Source organism: Balaenoptera acutorostrata, chromosome 4 (assembly GCF_949987535.1).
Source record: "Balaenoptera acutorostrata chromosome 4, mBalAcu1.1, whole genome shotgun sequence".
NCBI classification, from domain to species: domain Eukaryota; kingdom Metazoa; phylum Chordata; class Mammalia; order Artiodactyla; family Balaenopteridae; genus Balaenoptera; species Balaenoptera acutorostrata.
Window position 1 is genome coordinate 14007421 of NC_080067.1, and position 17688 is coordinate 14025108.

Below are 17688 nucleotides of genomic sequence, written 5' to 3' on the forward strand. Positions count from 1 at the left end.
TCTGTCTTCTCAGTTTGCTTAACTTACTGTGTTTGGGGTCTCCTTTTTGCAGGCCACAGGTTCATAGTACCAGTTGTTTTTGGTGTCTGCCCACAGGCTAAGGTTGAGTAGGCTTCCTGGTGGAGGAGACTGGTGCCTGTGCTCTGGTGGATGAGGCTGGATCTACTCTTTCTGGTGGGCAGGACCGTGTCCAGTGGTGTGTATTGGGGTGTCTTTGAACTCAGTATGATTTTAGGCAGCCTCTCTGGTAATGGGTGGGGTTGTGCTCCTGTCTTGCTAGTTGTTTGGCATAGGGTGCCCAGCACTCCACCTGGCTGGTCATTGAATGGAGCTGGGTTTTCACGTTGAGATGGAGATCTCTGGGAGAGCTTTCCCTGTTTGATATTACATGGAGCTGGGAGGTCTCTGGTAGACCAATGTCCTGAACTCGGCTCTCGCACCTCAGAGGCACAGGCCTGACACTCACCCGGAGCACCAAAACCCTGTCAACCACACAGCTCAGAAGAAAAGGGAGGGAATGGGGGTCTGTGCAAGATGGCGGAAAAGTAAGACACGGAGATCACCTTCCTTCCCACAGATACTTTAGAAATACATCTACAAGTGGAACAGCTCCTACAGAACACCCACTGAACACTGGCAGAAGACGTCACACCTCCCAAAAAGCAAGAAACTCCCCATGTACTTGGGTAGGGCAAAATAAAAAAGAAATAATAGAGACAAAAGAATAGGGACGGGACCTGCACCAGTGGGAGGGAGCTGTGAAGGAGTAAAGGTTTCCACACACGAGGAAGCCCCTTCGTGGGCGGAGACTGTGGGTGGTGGAGGGGGGAAGCTTCGGAGCCACAGAGGAGAGCGCAGCACAGGGTTGCGGAGGGCAAAACGGAGAGATTCCCGCACAGAGGAGCAGTGCCAACCAGCACTCACCAGCCCGAGAGGCTTGTCTGCTCACCCGCCGGGGCGGGTGGGGGCTGGGAGCTGAGGCTTGGGCTTCAGTCGGATCGCGGGGAGAGGACTGGGATTGGCTACGTGAACACAGCCTGAAGGGGTTAGCGCACCACAGCTAGCCGGGAGGGAGTCCAGGAAAAAGTCTGCAGCTGCTGAAGAGGCAAGAGACTTTTTCTTCCCTGTTTGTTTCCCAGTGCGCAAGGAGAGGGGATTCAGAGCGCCGCCTAAACGAGCTCCAGAGACGGGCGCAAGCCACGGCTATCAGCACAGACCCCAGAGATGGGCATGAGACACTAAGGCTGCTTCTGCCACCACCAAGAAGCCTGTGTGCGAACACAGGTCACTATCCACACCACACCTCCTGGGAGCCTGTGCAGTCCGCCACTGCCAGGGTCCCATGACCCAGGGACAACTTCCCCGGGAGAACGCACTGTGCACCTCAGGCTGCTGCAACATCACAGCGGCCTCTGCCGCCACAGGCTCATACCACATCTGTACCCCTCCCTCCCTCTGGCCTGAGTAAGCCAGAGCCCCCGAAGCAGCTGCTCCTTTAACCCCATCCTGTGTGAGCGAAGAACAGACGCCCTCAGGCAACCAACACGCAGAGGCGGGTCCAAATCCAAAGCTGAACCCTGGGAGCTGTACGAACAAGGAAGAGAAAAGGAAATCTCTCCCAGCAGCCTCAGAAGCAGTGGATTAAAGCTCAACAAACAACTTGATGTACGTGCATCTGTGGAATACCTGAATAGACAACGAATCATCCAAAATTGAGGAGGTGGACTTTGGGAGCAGGATATATTAATTTTTCCCCTTTTCCATTTTTTGTGAGTGTATATGTGTATGCTTCTGGGTGAGATTTTGTCTGTATAGCTTTGCTTTCACCATTTGTCCTAGGGTTCGGTCCTTCCTTTTCTTTTTTTTTTTTTATTTAAAAAATTTTTTTTCTTAATAATTTTTTTCCTTATTTTTTATATAAAAAATTAAACATTGTTTTTCTCAATAATTTATTTTTTATTTTAAAAAATTTAAAAAATTTTTTCTTAATAAACTTTTTCTTAATTTTTTTCTTATTTTTTATTTTTAAAAATTAAAAAAAATTTAATAAATTTTTTTCAACATATTTTTTTCTTATTATAACAGCTTTATTTTATTTTATTTTATTTTATTTTATCCTCTTTCTTTCTTTCTTTCTATTTTTTCTCCCATTTATTCTGAGCCGTGTGGATGAAAGACTCTTGGTGCTCCAGCGAGGCATCAGGGCTGTGCCTCTGAGGTGGGAGAGCCAACTTCAGGACACTGGTCCACAAGAGACCTCCCAGCTCCATGTAATACCAAATGGCGAAAATCTCTCAGAGATCTCCATCTCAGCATCAAGACCCAGCTTCATTCAACGACCAGCAAGCTACAGTGCTGGACACCCTATGCCAAACAACTAGCAAGACAGGAACACAGCCCCATCCATTAGCAGAGAGGCTGCCTAAAATCATAATAAGGCCACAGACACCACAAAACACACCACCAGACATGGACGTGCCACCCAGAAAGACAACATCCAGCCTCATCCACCAGAACACAGGCACTAGTCCCCTCCACCAGGAAGCCTACACAACCCACTGAACCAACCTTAACCACCGGGAACAGATACCAAAAACAAGGGGAACTACGAACCTGCAGCCTGTGAAAAGGAAACCCCAAACACAGTAAGATAAGCAAAATGAGAAGACAGAAAAACACACAGCAGATGAAGCAGGGTCAAAACACAGCAGACCTAAAAAATGAAGAGGAAATAGGCAGTCCACCTGAAACAGAATTCAGAATAATGATAGTAAGGATGATCCAAAATCTTGGAAATAGACTAGACCAAATGCATTTAACATTTGCAAGAAACAAATGCAAGAAACATTTAACAAGGATGTAGAAGAATTAAAGAGGAACCAAGCAATGATGAAAAACACAATGAATGAAATTAAAAATACTCTAGAAGGGATCAATAGCAGAATAACTGAGGCAGAAGAACGGGTAAGTGACCTGGAAGATAAAATAGTGGAAATAATTACTGCAGAGTAGAATAAAGAAAAAAGAATGAAAAGAACTGAGGACACTCTCTGAGACCTCTGGGACAACATTAAATGCACCAACATTCGAATTACCGGGGTCCCAGAAGAAGAGGAGAAAAAGAAAGGGACTGAGAAAATTTTTGAAGAGATTATAGTTGAAAACTTCCCTAGTATGGGAAAGGAAATAGGTAATCAAGTCCTGGAAGCACAGAGAGTCCCATACAGGATAAATCCAAGGAGAAACACGCCAAGACACATATTAATCAAACTATCAAAAATTAAATATAAAGAAAACATATTAAAAGCAGCAAGGGAAAAATAACAAATAACACACAAGGGAATCCCCATAATGTTAACAGCTGATCTTTCAGGAGAAACTCTGCAAGCCAGAAGGGAGTGGAAGGATATACTTAAAGTGATAAAGGAGAAAAAGCTACAACCAAGATTACTCTACCCAGCAAGGATCTCATTCAGATTTGATGGAGAAATTAAAACCTTTACAGACAAGCAAAAGCTGAGAGAGTTCAGCACGACCAAACCAGCTTTACAACAAATACAAAAGGAAGTTCTCTAGGCAAGAAACACAAGAGAAGGAAAACACCTACAATAACAAACCCAAAACATTTAAGAAAATGGGAATAGGAACATACATATCAATAATTTCCTTAAATGTAAATGGATTAAATGCTCCCACCAAAAGACAAAGACTGGCTGAATGGATATAAAAACAAGACCCATATATATGCTGTCTACAAGAGACCCACTTCAGACCTAGAGACACATACAGACTGAAAGTGAGGGGATGGAAAAAGATATTCCATGCAAATGGAAATCAAAAGAAAGCTGGAGTAGCAATTCTCATATCAGAAAAAATAGACTTTAAAATAAAGACTATTACAAGAGACAAAGAAGGACACTATATAATGATCAAGGGATCGATCCAAGAAGAAGGTATAACAATTGTAAATATTTATGCACCCAACATAGGAGCACCTCAATACATAAGGCAAATACTAACAGCCATAAAAGGGGAAATCGACAGCAACACAATCATAGTAGGGAACTTTAACACCCCACTTTCACCAATGGACAGATCATCCAAAATGAAAAGAAATAAGGAAACACAAGCTTTAAATGATACATTAAACAAGATGGACTTAATTCATATTTATAGGACATTCCACCCAAAAACAACAGAATACACATTTTTCTCAAGTGCTCATGGAACATTCTCCAGGATAGATCATATCTTAGGTCACAAATCAAGCCTTGGTAAATTGAAGAAAATTGAAATTCTATCAAGTATCTTTTCCAACCACAACGCTATGAGACTAGATATCAATTACAAGAAAAGATCTGTAAAAAATACAAACACATGGAGGCTACACAATACACTACTTAATAACGAAGTGATCACCGAAGAAATCAAAGGGGAACTCACAAAATACCTAAAAACAAATGACAATGGAGACACGATGACCCAAAACCTATGGGATGCAGCAAAAGCAGTTCTAAGAGGGAAGTTTATAGCAATACAAGTCTACCTCAAGAAACAGGAAACATCTCGACTGAACAATCTAAACTTGCACCTAAAGCAATTAGAGAAAGAAGAACAAAAAAACCCCACGGCTAGCAAAAGGAAAGAAATCATAAAGATCAGATCAGAAATAAATGAAAAAGAAATGTAGGAGACAATAGCAAAGATCAGTAAAACTAAAAGCTGGTTCTTTGAGAAGATAAACAAAATTAATAAACCATTAGCCAGACTCATCAAGAGAAAAACGGAGAAGACTCAAATCAATAGAACTAGAAATGAAAAAGGAGAAGTAACAACTGACACTGCAGAAACACAAATGATCATGAGAGATTACTACAAGCAACCCTATGCCAATAAAATGGACAACCTGGAAGAAATGGACAAATTCTTAGAGATGCACAACCTTCTGAGACTGAACAAGGAAGAAATAGAAAATATGAACAGACCAATCACAAGCACTGGAATTGAGACTGTGATTAAAAATTTTCCAACAAACAAAAGCCCAGGACCAGATGGCTTTACAGGCGAATTCTATCAAAAATTTAGAGAAGAGCTAATACCTATCCTTCTCAAGCTCTTCCAAAATATACCAGAGGGAGGAACACTCCCCAACTCATTCTATGAGGCCACCATCACCCTGATACCAAAACCAGACAAAGATGTCACAAAGAAAGAACACTACAGGCCAATATCACTGACCATTGATGCAAAAATACTCAACAAAATACTAGCAAACAGGATCCAACTGCACATTGAAAGGATCATACACCATGATCAAGTGGGGTTTATTCCAGGAATGCAAGGATTCTTCAATATATGCAAGTCAATCAACGTGATACATCATATTAACAAATTGAAGGAGAAAAACCATATGATCATCTCAATAAGTGCAGAAAAACTTTCGACAAAATTCAACACCCATTTATGATAAAAGCCCTGCAGAAAGTAGGCATAGAGGGAACTTTCCTCAACATAATAAACGCCATATATGACAAACCCACAGCCAACATCATACTCAATGGTGAAAAACTGAAACCATTTCCACTGAGATCAGGAACAAGACAAGGTTGCCCACTCTCACCACTATTATTCAACATAGTTTTGGACGTGTTAGCCACAGCAATCAGAGAAGAAAAAGAAATAAACGGAATCCAAAGCAGAAAAGAAGAAGTAAAGCTGTCACTGTTTGCAGATGACATGATACTATACATAGAGAATCCTAAAGATGCTACCAGAAAACTCCTAGAGCTAATCAATGAATTTGGTAAAGTAGCAGGATACAAAATTAATGCACAGAAATCTCTTGCATTCCTATACACTAATGATGAAAAATCTGAAAGTGAAATTAAGAAAACACTCCCGTTTACCATTGCAACAAAAAGAATAAAATATCTAGGAATAAACCTACCTAAGGAGACAAAAGACCTGTATGCAGAAAATTATAAGACACTGATGAAAGAAATTAAAGATGATACAAATAGATGGAGAGATATACCATGTTCTTGGATTGGAAGAATTAATATTGTGAAAATGACTCTACTACCCAAAGCAATCTACAGATTCAATGCAATCCCTAGCAAAATACCACTGGCATTTTTCACAGAATTAGAATAAAAAATTTCACAATTTGTATGGAAATAAAAAAGACCCCAAATAGCCAAAGCAATCTTGAGAATGAAAAATGGAGCTGGAGGAATCAGGCTCCCTGACTTCAGACTATATTACAAAGCTACAGTAATCAAGACAGTTTGGTACTGGCACAAAAACAGAAACATAGATCAATGGAACAGGATAGAAAGCCCAGAGATAAACCCACACACATATGGTCACCTTATCTTTGATAAAGGAGGCAAGCATATACAGTGGAGAAAAGACAGCCTCTTCAATAAGTGGTGCTGGGAAAACTGGACTGGTATATGTAAAAGAATGAAATTAGAACACTCCCTAACCCCATACACAAAAGTAAACTCAAAATGGATTAACGACCTAAATGTAAGGCCAGACACTATCAAACTCTTAGAGGAAAACAGACAGAACACTCTATGACATAAATCACAGCAAGATCCTTTTTGACCCAACTCCTAGAGAAATGGAAATAAAAACACAAATAAACAGAAAGTACCTAATGAAACTTAAAAGCTTTTGCACAGCAAAGGAAACCATAAACAAGACCAAAAGACAACCCTCAGAATGGCAGAAAATATTTGCAAATGAAGCAACTGACAAAGGATTAATCTCCAAGATTTACAAGCAACTCCTGCAGCTCAATAACAAAAAAACAAACAACCCAATCCAAAATGGGCAGAAGACCTAAATAGACATTTCTCCAAAGAAGATATACAGATGGCCAACAGACACATGAAAGAATCCTCAACATCATTAATCATTAGAGAAATGCAAATCAAAACTACAATGAGATATCATCTCACACCAGTCAGAATGGCCATCATCAAAAAATCTAGAAACAATAAATGCTGGAGAGGGTGTGGAGAAAAGGGAACACTCCTGCACTGTTGGTGGGAATGTAAATTGATACAGCCACTATGGAGAACAGTTCCTTAAAAAACTAAAAATAGAACTACCATACAACCCAGCAATCCCACTACTGGGCATATATACTGAGAAAACCATAATTCAAAAAGAGTCATGTACTAAAATGTTCATTGCATCTCTATTTACAATAGCCAGGACATGGAAGCAACCTAAGTGTCCATCACTGGATGAATGGATAAAGAAGATGTGGCACATATATACAATGGAATATTACCCAGCCATAAAAAGAAACGAAATGGAGGTGTTTGTAGTGAGGTGGATGGAGTTAGAGTCTGTCATACAGAGTGAAGTAAGTCAGAAAGAGAGAAACAAATACAGTATGCTAACACATATATATGGAATCTAAGGGGAAAAAAAAAAAAAAGGTCATGAAGAACCTAGTGGCAAGACGGGAGTAAAGACACAGACCTACTAGTGAATGGACTTGAGGATATGGGGAGGGGGAGGGGTAAGATGTGACAGGGTGAGAGAGTGGCATGGACATATATACACTACCAAATGTAAAATAGATAGCTAGTGGGAAGCAGCCGCATAGCACAGGAAGATCAGCTCCGTGCTTTGTGACCACTTAGAGGGGTGGGATAGGGAGGGTGGGAGGGAGAGAGACACAAGAGGGAAGAGGTATGGGAATATATGTATATGTATAACTGATTCACTTTGTTATAAAGCAGAAACTAACACACCATTGTAAAGCAATTATACTCCAATAAAGATGTTAAAAAAAAATCAACGAAAAAAAAAAAAAAAGAAATTGGAGAATTACTACAATTCAATTTCTATTCCGAGGCATCATTTTACCAGACTGGCAAAAATTTTGTCTTGGTCAATTCAGTATCTTCCCCTCTTTTCCCCTAATATTTGCATAAAGCCAAGATATTGAGATGAAGCTCATTTCTCTTCAATGTCATCTGGACCCTCGATCACTTGAGATATCAATTCCCCACCTGGACCTTTCGGATTAGACCAAGCAGGTTCCCCTGGAGACTGCCTTTTTCCTATCCCACGACTCTTTTGAGTTAGGATTGCTCTTCTCTGCCTCCGTCCTTGGGTCTCATTCCCAAGGATGAGTGGGACTCATTCCGCTGCTTGGTGCTCCAGGCAGCTGCTCCCTCTGAGTCCCGCTAATGCCCAGCGGTCTGCCCCAGAGCTGAAGCTTGGAGCTGCTGGCTCTGGGAAATCCACCCCACCTGGGATGTGCTGACTCTTCACTCGGCAGGGAGAGTGCTCTCCTCTGGGACCCTCCCAGGGTCCTCTCATCTGGACACTCAGGACCCCTCTCAGCCTTGGGGATTCTTGTTTGAGGCTGTCAAGAGACTGTGGAAGGAGGAGGGGAAGCTGTAATCGTTTTGATGCTCCCTCCCCAGCCTTTTGTCTATTAATTCATTAGTTTTTATCCTTAAAACTCAAAGGCCAGCACGCCCCACGCCCCCACCCCGCCCCATAGCTACATTCCTTCCCTGAGTACAAGCAGAAGTGCCTAGGTGCTGCTTTAAAATGGATAAAGGACCAAGAAGACAAAAGGTAATGTTGAGACTGGACAATTTATAACAAGGGTCGACTTGGGAGTATTAACCTTTCTGAAATCATGACATCTGATTCCAGATGTTAAAGCCTTCTTGAAATTCTTCTTGAATTCTGCTTCTTTACCCCTACAACGGCTTCCCTCAAATGAAAACAGTTCTTTTTAATTGTTCAAATAAAGGCCTCAATGATAAAAAAAAAAGGAAGGGAAAAAAAAAGAAAGAATAAAATAAAATTATTAAAATAAAAAATATTAAAAATAAAAAAGAATTAAAAAGTAATAAAAAAGAAAGAAAGAGGGGATTGGAGAAGATGGCGGAAGAGTAAGACGCGGAGATCACCTTCCTTCCCACAGATACAGTAGAAATACATCTACACGTGGAACTGCTCCTACAGAACACCCACTGAACGCTGGCAGAAAACGCCCGACCTCCAAAAAGGCAAGAAACTCCCCCCGTACTTGGGTAGGGCAAAAGAAAAAAGAAATAACAGAGACAAAAGAATAGGGACGGCACCTGCACCAGTGGGAGGGAGCCGTGAAGGAGGAAAGGTTTCCACGCACTAGGAAGCCCCTTCGCGGGCGGAGACTGCGGGGGGCGGAGGGGGGAAGCTTCAGAGCCACGGAGGAGAGCGCAGCCACAGAGGTGCGGAGGGCAAAGCGGAGAGGTTCCCTCACAGAGGCTCGGCGCCGAGCAGCACTCACCAGCCCGAGAGGCTTGTCTGCTTAGCCGCCGGGGCGGGCGGGGCTGGGAGCTGAGGCTCGGGCTTTGGTCGGATCGCAGGGAGAGGACTGGGGCTGGCAGCGTGAACACAGCCTGAAGGGGTTAGCGCACCACAGCTAGCCGGGAGGGAGTCCGGGGGAAAAAGTCTGCAGCTGCCGAAGAGGCAAGAGACTTTTTCTTCCCTCTGTGTTTCCTGGTGCGCAAGGAGAGGGGATTCAGAGCGCCGCCTAAACGAACTTCAGAGACTGGCGCGAGCCGCAGCTATCAGCGCGGACCCCACAGCAACAGGGGCGCAGAGGAAAAAAAGGAGAGATTCCTGCACAGAGGCTCGGCGCCGAGTAGCACTCAGCAGCCCGAGAGGCTTGTCTGCTCACCCGCCTGGGCGGGCGGGGCTGGGAGCTGAGGCTCGGCTTCGGTCGGATCGCAGGGAGAGGACTGGGGTTGGCGGCGTGAACACAGCCTGAAGGGGTTAGCGCACCACAGCTAGCCCGGAGGGAGTCCGGAAAAAGTCTGCAGCTGCCGAAGAGGCAAGAGACTTTTTCTTGCCTCTTTGTTTCGCGGCGGGCGAGGAGAGGGGATTCAGAGCGCCGCCTAAACGAACTCCAGAGAAGGGCGCGAGCCGCGGCGATCAGCACGGACCCCAGAGACGGGCGTGAGACGCTGGGGCTGCTGCTGCCGCCTCCAAAAAGCCTGTGTGTGAGCACAGGTCACTCTCCACACCTCCCCTCCCGGGAGCCTGTGCAGCCCGCCACTGCCAGGGTCCCGGGATCCGGGGACAACATCCCCGGGAGAACACACTGCGCGCCTCGAGCTGGTGCAACGTCACGCCGGCCTCGGCCGCCGCAGGCTCACCCCGCCTCCTCTGTACCCCTCCCTCCCCGCGGCCTGGGTGAGCCAGAGCCCCCGAAGCAGCTGCTCCTTTAACCCCGTCCGGTCTGGGCGGGGAACAGACGCCCTCAGGCGACCTACACGCAGAGGCGGGTCCAAATCCAAAGCTGAACCCCAGGAGCTGTGCGAACAGGGAAAAGAAGGAGAAATCTCTCCCAGCAGCCTCAGAAGCAGCGGATTAAAGCTCCACAAACAACTTGATGTGCCTGCATCTGTTGAATACCTGAATAGACAACGAATCATCCCAAATGCAGGAGGTGGACTCTGGGAGCAGGAGATATTAATTTTTCCCCTTTTCCTTTTTTTTGTGAGTGTATATGTATATGCTTCTGGGTGAGATTTTGTCTGTATAGCTTTGCTTTACAATAGCTTTATTTTACTTCACTATATTATAGCCTCTTTCTTTCTTTCTTTCTATTTTTTCTCCCTTTTACTCTGAGCCGTGTGGATGAAAGGCTCTTGGTGCTCCAGCCAGGCATCAGGGCCGTGCCTCTGAGGTGGGAGAGCCAACTTCAGAACACTGGTCCACAAGAGACCTCCCAGCTCCACGTAATACCAAATGGCAAAAATCTCCCAGAGATCTCCATCTCAACATCAAGACCCAGCTTCACTCAACGACCAGCAAGCTACAGTGCTGGACACCCTATGCCAAACAACTAGCTAGACAGGAACACAACCCCATCCATTAGCAGAGAGGCTACCTAAAATCATAATAAGGCCACAGACACCCCAAAATACACCACCAGACGTGGACGTGCCCACCAGAAAGACAAGATCTAGCCTCATCCACCAGAACTCAGGCATTAGTTCCCTCCACCAGGAAGCCTACACAACCCACTGAACCAACCTTAGCCACTGGGGACAGATACCAAAAACAACGGGAACTACGAACCTGCAGCCTGTGAAAAGGAGACCCCAAACACAGTAAGATAGGCAAAATGAGACGACAGAAAAACACACAGCAGATGAAGGAGCAGGGTCAAAACACACTGGACTTAACAAATGAAGAGGAAATAGGTAGTCTACCTGAAAAAGAATTCAGAATAATGATAGTAAGGATGATCCAAAATCTTGGAAACAGAATAGACAAAATGCAAGAAACATTTAACAAGGATGTAGAGGAACTAAAGAGGAACCAAGCAATGATGAAAAACACAATAAATGAAATTAAAAATACTCTAGATGGGATCAATAGTAGAATACCTGAGGCAGAAGAAAGGATAAGTGACCTGGAAGATAAAATGGTGGAAATAACTACTACAGAGCAGGATAAAGAAAAAAGAATGAAAAGAACTGAGGACAGTCTCAGGGACCTCTGGGACAACAGTAAACGTGCCAACATTCGAATTATAGGGGTACCAGAAGAAGAAGAGAAAAAGAAAGGGACTGAGAAAATTTTTGAAGAGATTATAGTTGAAAACTTCCCTAATATGGGAAAGGAAATAGTTAATCAAGTCCTGGAAGCACAGAGAGTCCCATACAGGATAAACCCAAGGAGGAACACGCCAAGAAACATATTAATCAAACTGTCAAAAATTAAATATAAGGAAAACATATTAAAGGCAGCAAGGGAAAAAAAACAAATAACACACAAGGGAATCCCCATAAGGTTAACATCTGATCTCTCAGCAGAAACTCTGCAAGCCACAAGGGAGTGGCAGGATATACTTAAAGTGATGAAGGAGAAAAACCTACAACCAAGATTACTCTACCCAGCAAGGATCTCATTCAGATTCGATGGAGAAATTAAAACCTTTACAGACAAGCAAAAGCTGAGAGAGTTCAGCACCACCAAACCAGCTTTACAACAAATGTTAAAGGAAATTCTCTAGGCAAGAAACACAAGAGAAGGAAAACACCTACAATAACAAACCCAATACATTTAAGAAAATGGGAATAGGAACATACATATCGATAATTACCATGAATGTAAATGGATTAAATGCTCCCACCAAAAGACACAGGCTGGCTGAATGGATACAAAAACAAGACCCATATATATGCTGTCTACAAGAGACCCACTTCAGACCTAGGGACACATACAGACTGAAAGTGAGGGGATGGAAAAAGATATTCCATGCAAATGGAAATCAAAAGAAAGCTGGAGTAGCAATTCTCATATCAGAAAAAATAGACTTTAAAATAAAGACTATTACAAGAGACAAAGAAGGACACTATATAATGATCAAGGGATCGATCCAAGAAGAAGGTATAACAATTGTAAATATTTATGTACCCAACATAGGAGCACCTCAATACATAAGGCAAATACTAACAGCCATAAAAGGGGAAATTGACAGCAACACAATCATAGTAGGGGACTTTAACACCCCACTTTCACCAATGGACAGATCATCCAAAATGAAAATAAATAAGGAAACACAAGCTTTAAATGATACATTAAACAAGATGGACTTAATTGATATTTATAGGACATTCCACCCAAAAACAACAGAATACACATTTTTCTCAAGTGCTCATGGAACATTCTCCAGGATAGATCATATCTTGGGTCACAAATCAAGCCTTGGTCAATTGAAGAAAATTGAAATCGTATCAAGTATCTTTTCCGACCACAACGCTATGATACTAGATATCAATTACAGGAAAAGATCTGTAAAAAATACAAACACATGGAGGCTACACAATACATTACTTAATAACGAAGTGATTACTGAAGAAATCAAAGGGGAAATCAAAAAATACCTAGAAACCAATGACAATGGAGACACGATGACCCAAAACCTATGGGACGCAGCAAAAGCAGTGCTAAGAGGGAAGTTTATAGCAATACAAGCCTACCTCAAGAAACAGGAACATCTCGAATAAACAACCTAACCTTGCACCTAAAGCAATTAGAGAAAGAAGAACAAAAAAACCCCAAAGCCAGCAGAAGGAAAGAAATTATAAAGATCAGGTCAGAAATAAATGAAAAAGAAATGAAGGAAACAATAGCAAAAATCAATGAAACTAAAAGCTGGTTCTTTGAGAAGATAAACAAAATTGATAAACCATTAGCCAGACTCATCAAGAGAAAAAGGGAGAAGACTCAGATCAATAGAATTAGAAATGAAAAAGGAGAAGTAACGACTGACACTGCAGAAATACAAAAGATCATGAGAGATTACTACAAGCAACTATATGCCAATAAAATGGACAACCTGGAAGAAATGGACAGATTCTTAGAAATGCACAAACTGCCGAGACTGAACCAGGAAGAAATAGAAAATATGAACAGACCAATCACAAGCACTGAAATTGAAACTGTGATTAAAAACCTTCCAACAAACAAAAGCCCAGGACCAGATGGCTTCACAGGTGAATTCTATCAAACATTTAGAGAAGAGCTAACACCTATCCTTCTCAAACTCTTCCAAAATATTGCAGAGGGAGGAACACTCCCCAACTCATTCTATGAGGCCACCATCACCCTGATACCAAAACCAGACAAAGATGTTACAAAGAAAGAAAACTACAGGCCAATATCACTGATGAACATAGATGCAAAAATCCTCAACAAAATACTAGCAAACAGAATCCAACAGCACATTAAAAGGATCATACACCATGATCAAGTGGGGTTTATCCCAGGAATGCAAGGACTCTTCAATATACGCAAATCAATCAACGTGATACACCATATTAACAAATTGAAGGAGAAAAACCATATGATCATCTCAATAGATGCAGAGAAAGCTTTCGACAAAATTCAACACCCATTTATGATAAAAGCCCTGCAGAAAGTAGGCATAGAGGGAACTTTCCTCAACATAATAAAGGCCATATATGACAAACCCACAGCCAACATTGTCCTCAATGGTGAAAAACTGAAACCATTTCCACTAAGATCAGGAACAAGACAAGGTTGCCCACTCTCACCACTATTATTCAACATAGTTTTGGAAGTGTTAGCCACAGCAATCAGAGAAGACAAAGAAATAAAAGGAATCCAAATCGGAAAAGAAGAAGTAAAGCTGTCACTATTTGCAGATGACATGATACTATACATAGAGAATCCTAAAGATGCTACCAGAAAACTCCTAGAGCTAATCAATGAATTTGGTAAAGTAGCAGGATACAAAATTAATGCACAGAAATCTCTTGCATTTCTATACACTAATGACGAAAAATCTGAAAGTGAAATTAAGAAAACACTCCCATTTACCATTGCAACAAAAAGAATAAAATATCTAGGAATAAACCTACCTAAGGAGGCAAAAGACCTGTATGCAGAAAATTATAAGACACTGATGAAAGAAATTAAAGATGATACAAATAGATGGAGCGATATACCATGTTCCTGGATTGGAAGAATCAACATTGTGAAAATGACTCTACTACCCAAAGCAATCTACAGATTCAATGCAATCCCTAGCAAAATACCACTGGCATTTTTCACAGAATTAGAATAAAAAATTTCACAATTTGTATGGAAACACAAAAGACCCCGAATAGCCAAAGCAATCTTGAGAACGAAAAATGGAGCTGGGGGAATCAGGCTCCCTGACTTCAGACTATATTACAAAGCTTCAGTAATCAAGACAGTTTGGTACTGGCACAAAAACAGAAATATAGATCAATGGAACAGGATAGAAAGCCCAGAGATAAACCCACACACATATGGTCAACTTATCTTTGATAAAGGAGGCAAGCATATACAGTGGAGAAAAGACAGCCTCTTCAATAAGTGGTGCTGGGAAAATTGGACAGGAACATGTAAAAGTATGAAATTAGAACACTCCCTGACACCATGCACAAAAATAAACTCAAAATGGATTAAAGACCTAAGTGTAAGGGCAGACACTATCAAACTCTTAGAGGAAAACATAGGCAGAACACTCTATGACATACATCACAGCAAGATTGTTTTTGACCCAGCTCCCAGAGAAATGGAAATAAGAACACAAATAAACAAATGGGACCTAATGAAACTTAAAAGCTTTTGCACAGCAAAGGAAACCATAAACAAGACCAAAAGACAACCCTCAGAATGGGAGAAAATATTTGCAAATGAAGCAACTGACAAAGGATTAATCTCCAAGATTTACAAGCAGCTCATGCAGCTCAATAACAAAAAACCGAACAACCCAATCCAAAAATGGGCAGAAGATCTAAATAGACATTTCTCCAAAGAAGATATACAGATGGCCTACAGACACATGAAAGAATGCTCAACATCATTAATCATTAGAGAAATGCAAATCAAAACTACAATGAGATATTATCTCACACCGGTCAGAATGGCCATCATCAAAAAATCTAGAAACAATAAATGCTGGAGAGGGTGTGGAGGAAAGGGAACACTCTTGCACTGTTGGTGGGAATGTAAATTGATACAGCCACTATGGAGAACAGTATGGAGGTTCCTTAAAAAACTACAAATAGAACTACCATACGACCCAGCAATCCCACTACTGGGCATATACCCTGAGAAAACCATAGGTCAAAAAGAGTCATGTACCAAAATGTTCATTGCAGCTCTATTTACAATAGCCAGGACATGGAAGCAACCTAAATGTCCATCGACAGATGAATGGATAAAGAAGATGTGGCACATATATACAATGGAATATTACTCAGCCATAAAAAGAAATGAAATGGAGGTATTTGTAATGAGGTGGATGGAGTTAGAGTCTGTCATACAGAGTGAAGTAAGTCAGAAAGAGAAAAACAAATACAGTATGCTAACACATATATACGGAATCTAAGGGAAAAAAAAAAAAAGGCCATGAAGAACCTAGTGGCAAGACGGGAATAAAGACACAGACCTACTAGAGAATGGACTTGAAGATATGGGGAGGGGGTGGGGTGAGATGTGACAGGGTAAGAGAGGGTCATGGACATATATACACTACCAAATGTAAAATAGATAACTAGTGGGAAGCAGCCGCATAGCACAGGGAGATCAGCTCGGTGCTTTGTGACCACCTAGAGGGGTGGGATGGGGAGGGTGGGAGGGAGGGAGATGCAAGAGGGAAGAGAAATGGGAACATATTGTATATGTATAACTGATTCACTTTGTTATAAAGCAGAAGCTAACACACTATTGTAAGGCAATTATACTTCAATAAAGATGTTTGAAAAAAAAAAAAAAAAAGAAAGAAAGAAGAGAGCAACCAAACCAAAAAACAAATCCACCAATGATAACAAGCGCTAAAAACTATACTAAAAACAAACCAAAAAAAAAGGACAGACTGAACCATAGGACAAATGGTGAAAGCAAAGCTATACAGACAAAATCACACAAAGAAGCATACACATACAGACTCACAAAAAGTGAAAAAGGAAAAAATATATATCTATATATATAAAAAAAGGAAGAGAATAATCAAATCAATAAACAAATCTACCAATGATAATAAACTCTAAATACTAAACTAAGATAAACACAGAACTAGAAACAAATCAGATGCAGAAAGTAAACCCCAAGTCTACAGTTGCTCCCAAAGTCCACTGCCTCAACTTTGGGATGATTCATTGTCTATTCAGGTATTCCAAAGATGCAGGGTACATCAAGTTGATTGTGGAGATTTAATCCACTGCTCCTGAGGCTGCTGGGAGAAATTTCCCTTTCTCTTCTTTGTTCACACAGCTCCTAGGGTTCAGCTTTGGATTTGGCCTTGCCTCTGCGTGTAGGTCACCTGAGGGCATCTCTTCTTTGTTCAGACAGGACGGGGTTAAAGAAGCAGCTGATTAGGGGGCTCTGGCTCACTCAGGCAGGGGGTACAGAGGTGTACGGAATGTGAGGCGAGTCTTCAGTGGCAGAGGCCAGCATGACGTTGCAACAGCCTGAGGCATGCCGTGTGTTCTCCCGGGGAAGTTGTCCCTGGATCACGGGACCCTGGCAGTGGTGGGCTGCATAGGCTCCTGGGAGGGGATAGTGACCTGTGCTTAACAACAGGCTTCTTGGTGGCTGCTGCAGCAGCCTTAGCATTTCATGCCCATCTCTGGTGTCTGTGCTGATAGCCGCGGCTCACACCCATCTCTGTAGCTCGTTTAGGCAGTGCTCTGAATCCCTTCTCCTCCTGCACCCCAAAACAATGGTCTCTTGCCTCTTAGGCCATTCCAGGCTTTTTTGCAGACTCCCTCCTGTTTAGCTGTGGTGTAGTAGCCCCCTTCAGGCTGTGTTCATGCAGCCAACCCGTCTTCTCCCTGGGATCTGACCTCCGAAGCCAGAGCCCCAGCTCACAGCCCCCACCCACTCCAGTGGGTGGGCAGACAAGCCTCGGGCTGGTGAGTGCTGGTCGGCACTGATCCTCTGTGTGGGAATCTCTCCACTTTGCCCTCTGCACCCCTGTTGCTGCGCTATCCTCTGTGTCTCCGAAGCTTCCCCCCCGTCCACCCCCCGTCTCCACTAGTGAAGGGGTTTCCTAGTGTGTGGCAACTTTTCCTCCTTCACAGCTCCCTCCCAGAGGTGAAGGTTCTGTCCCTATTCTTTTGTCTCTGTTTTTTCTTTTTTCTTTTG

The 17688-nt window shown here is 42.5% G+C and overlaps 1 protein-coding gene across 3 annotated transcripts in view; it reads right to left on the reverse strand.

Annotated features, from left to right (window-relative positions):
• Positions 1-17688, reverse strand: part of CPNE4 (copine 4) — a 630288-nt gene that overhangs the window by 605334 nt on the left and 7266 nt on the right. The window lies entirely within an intron of this gene.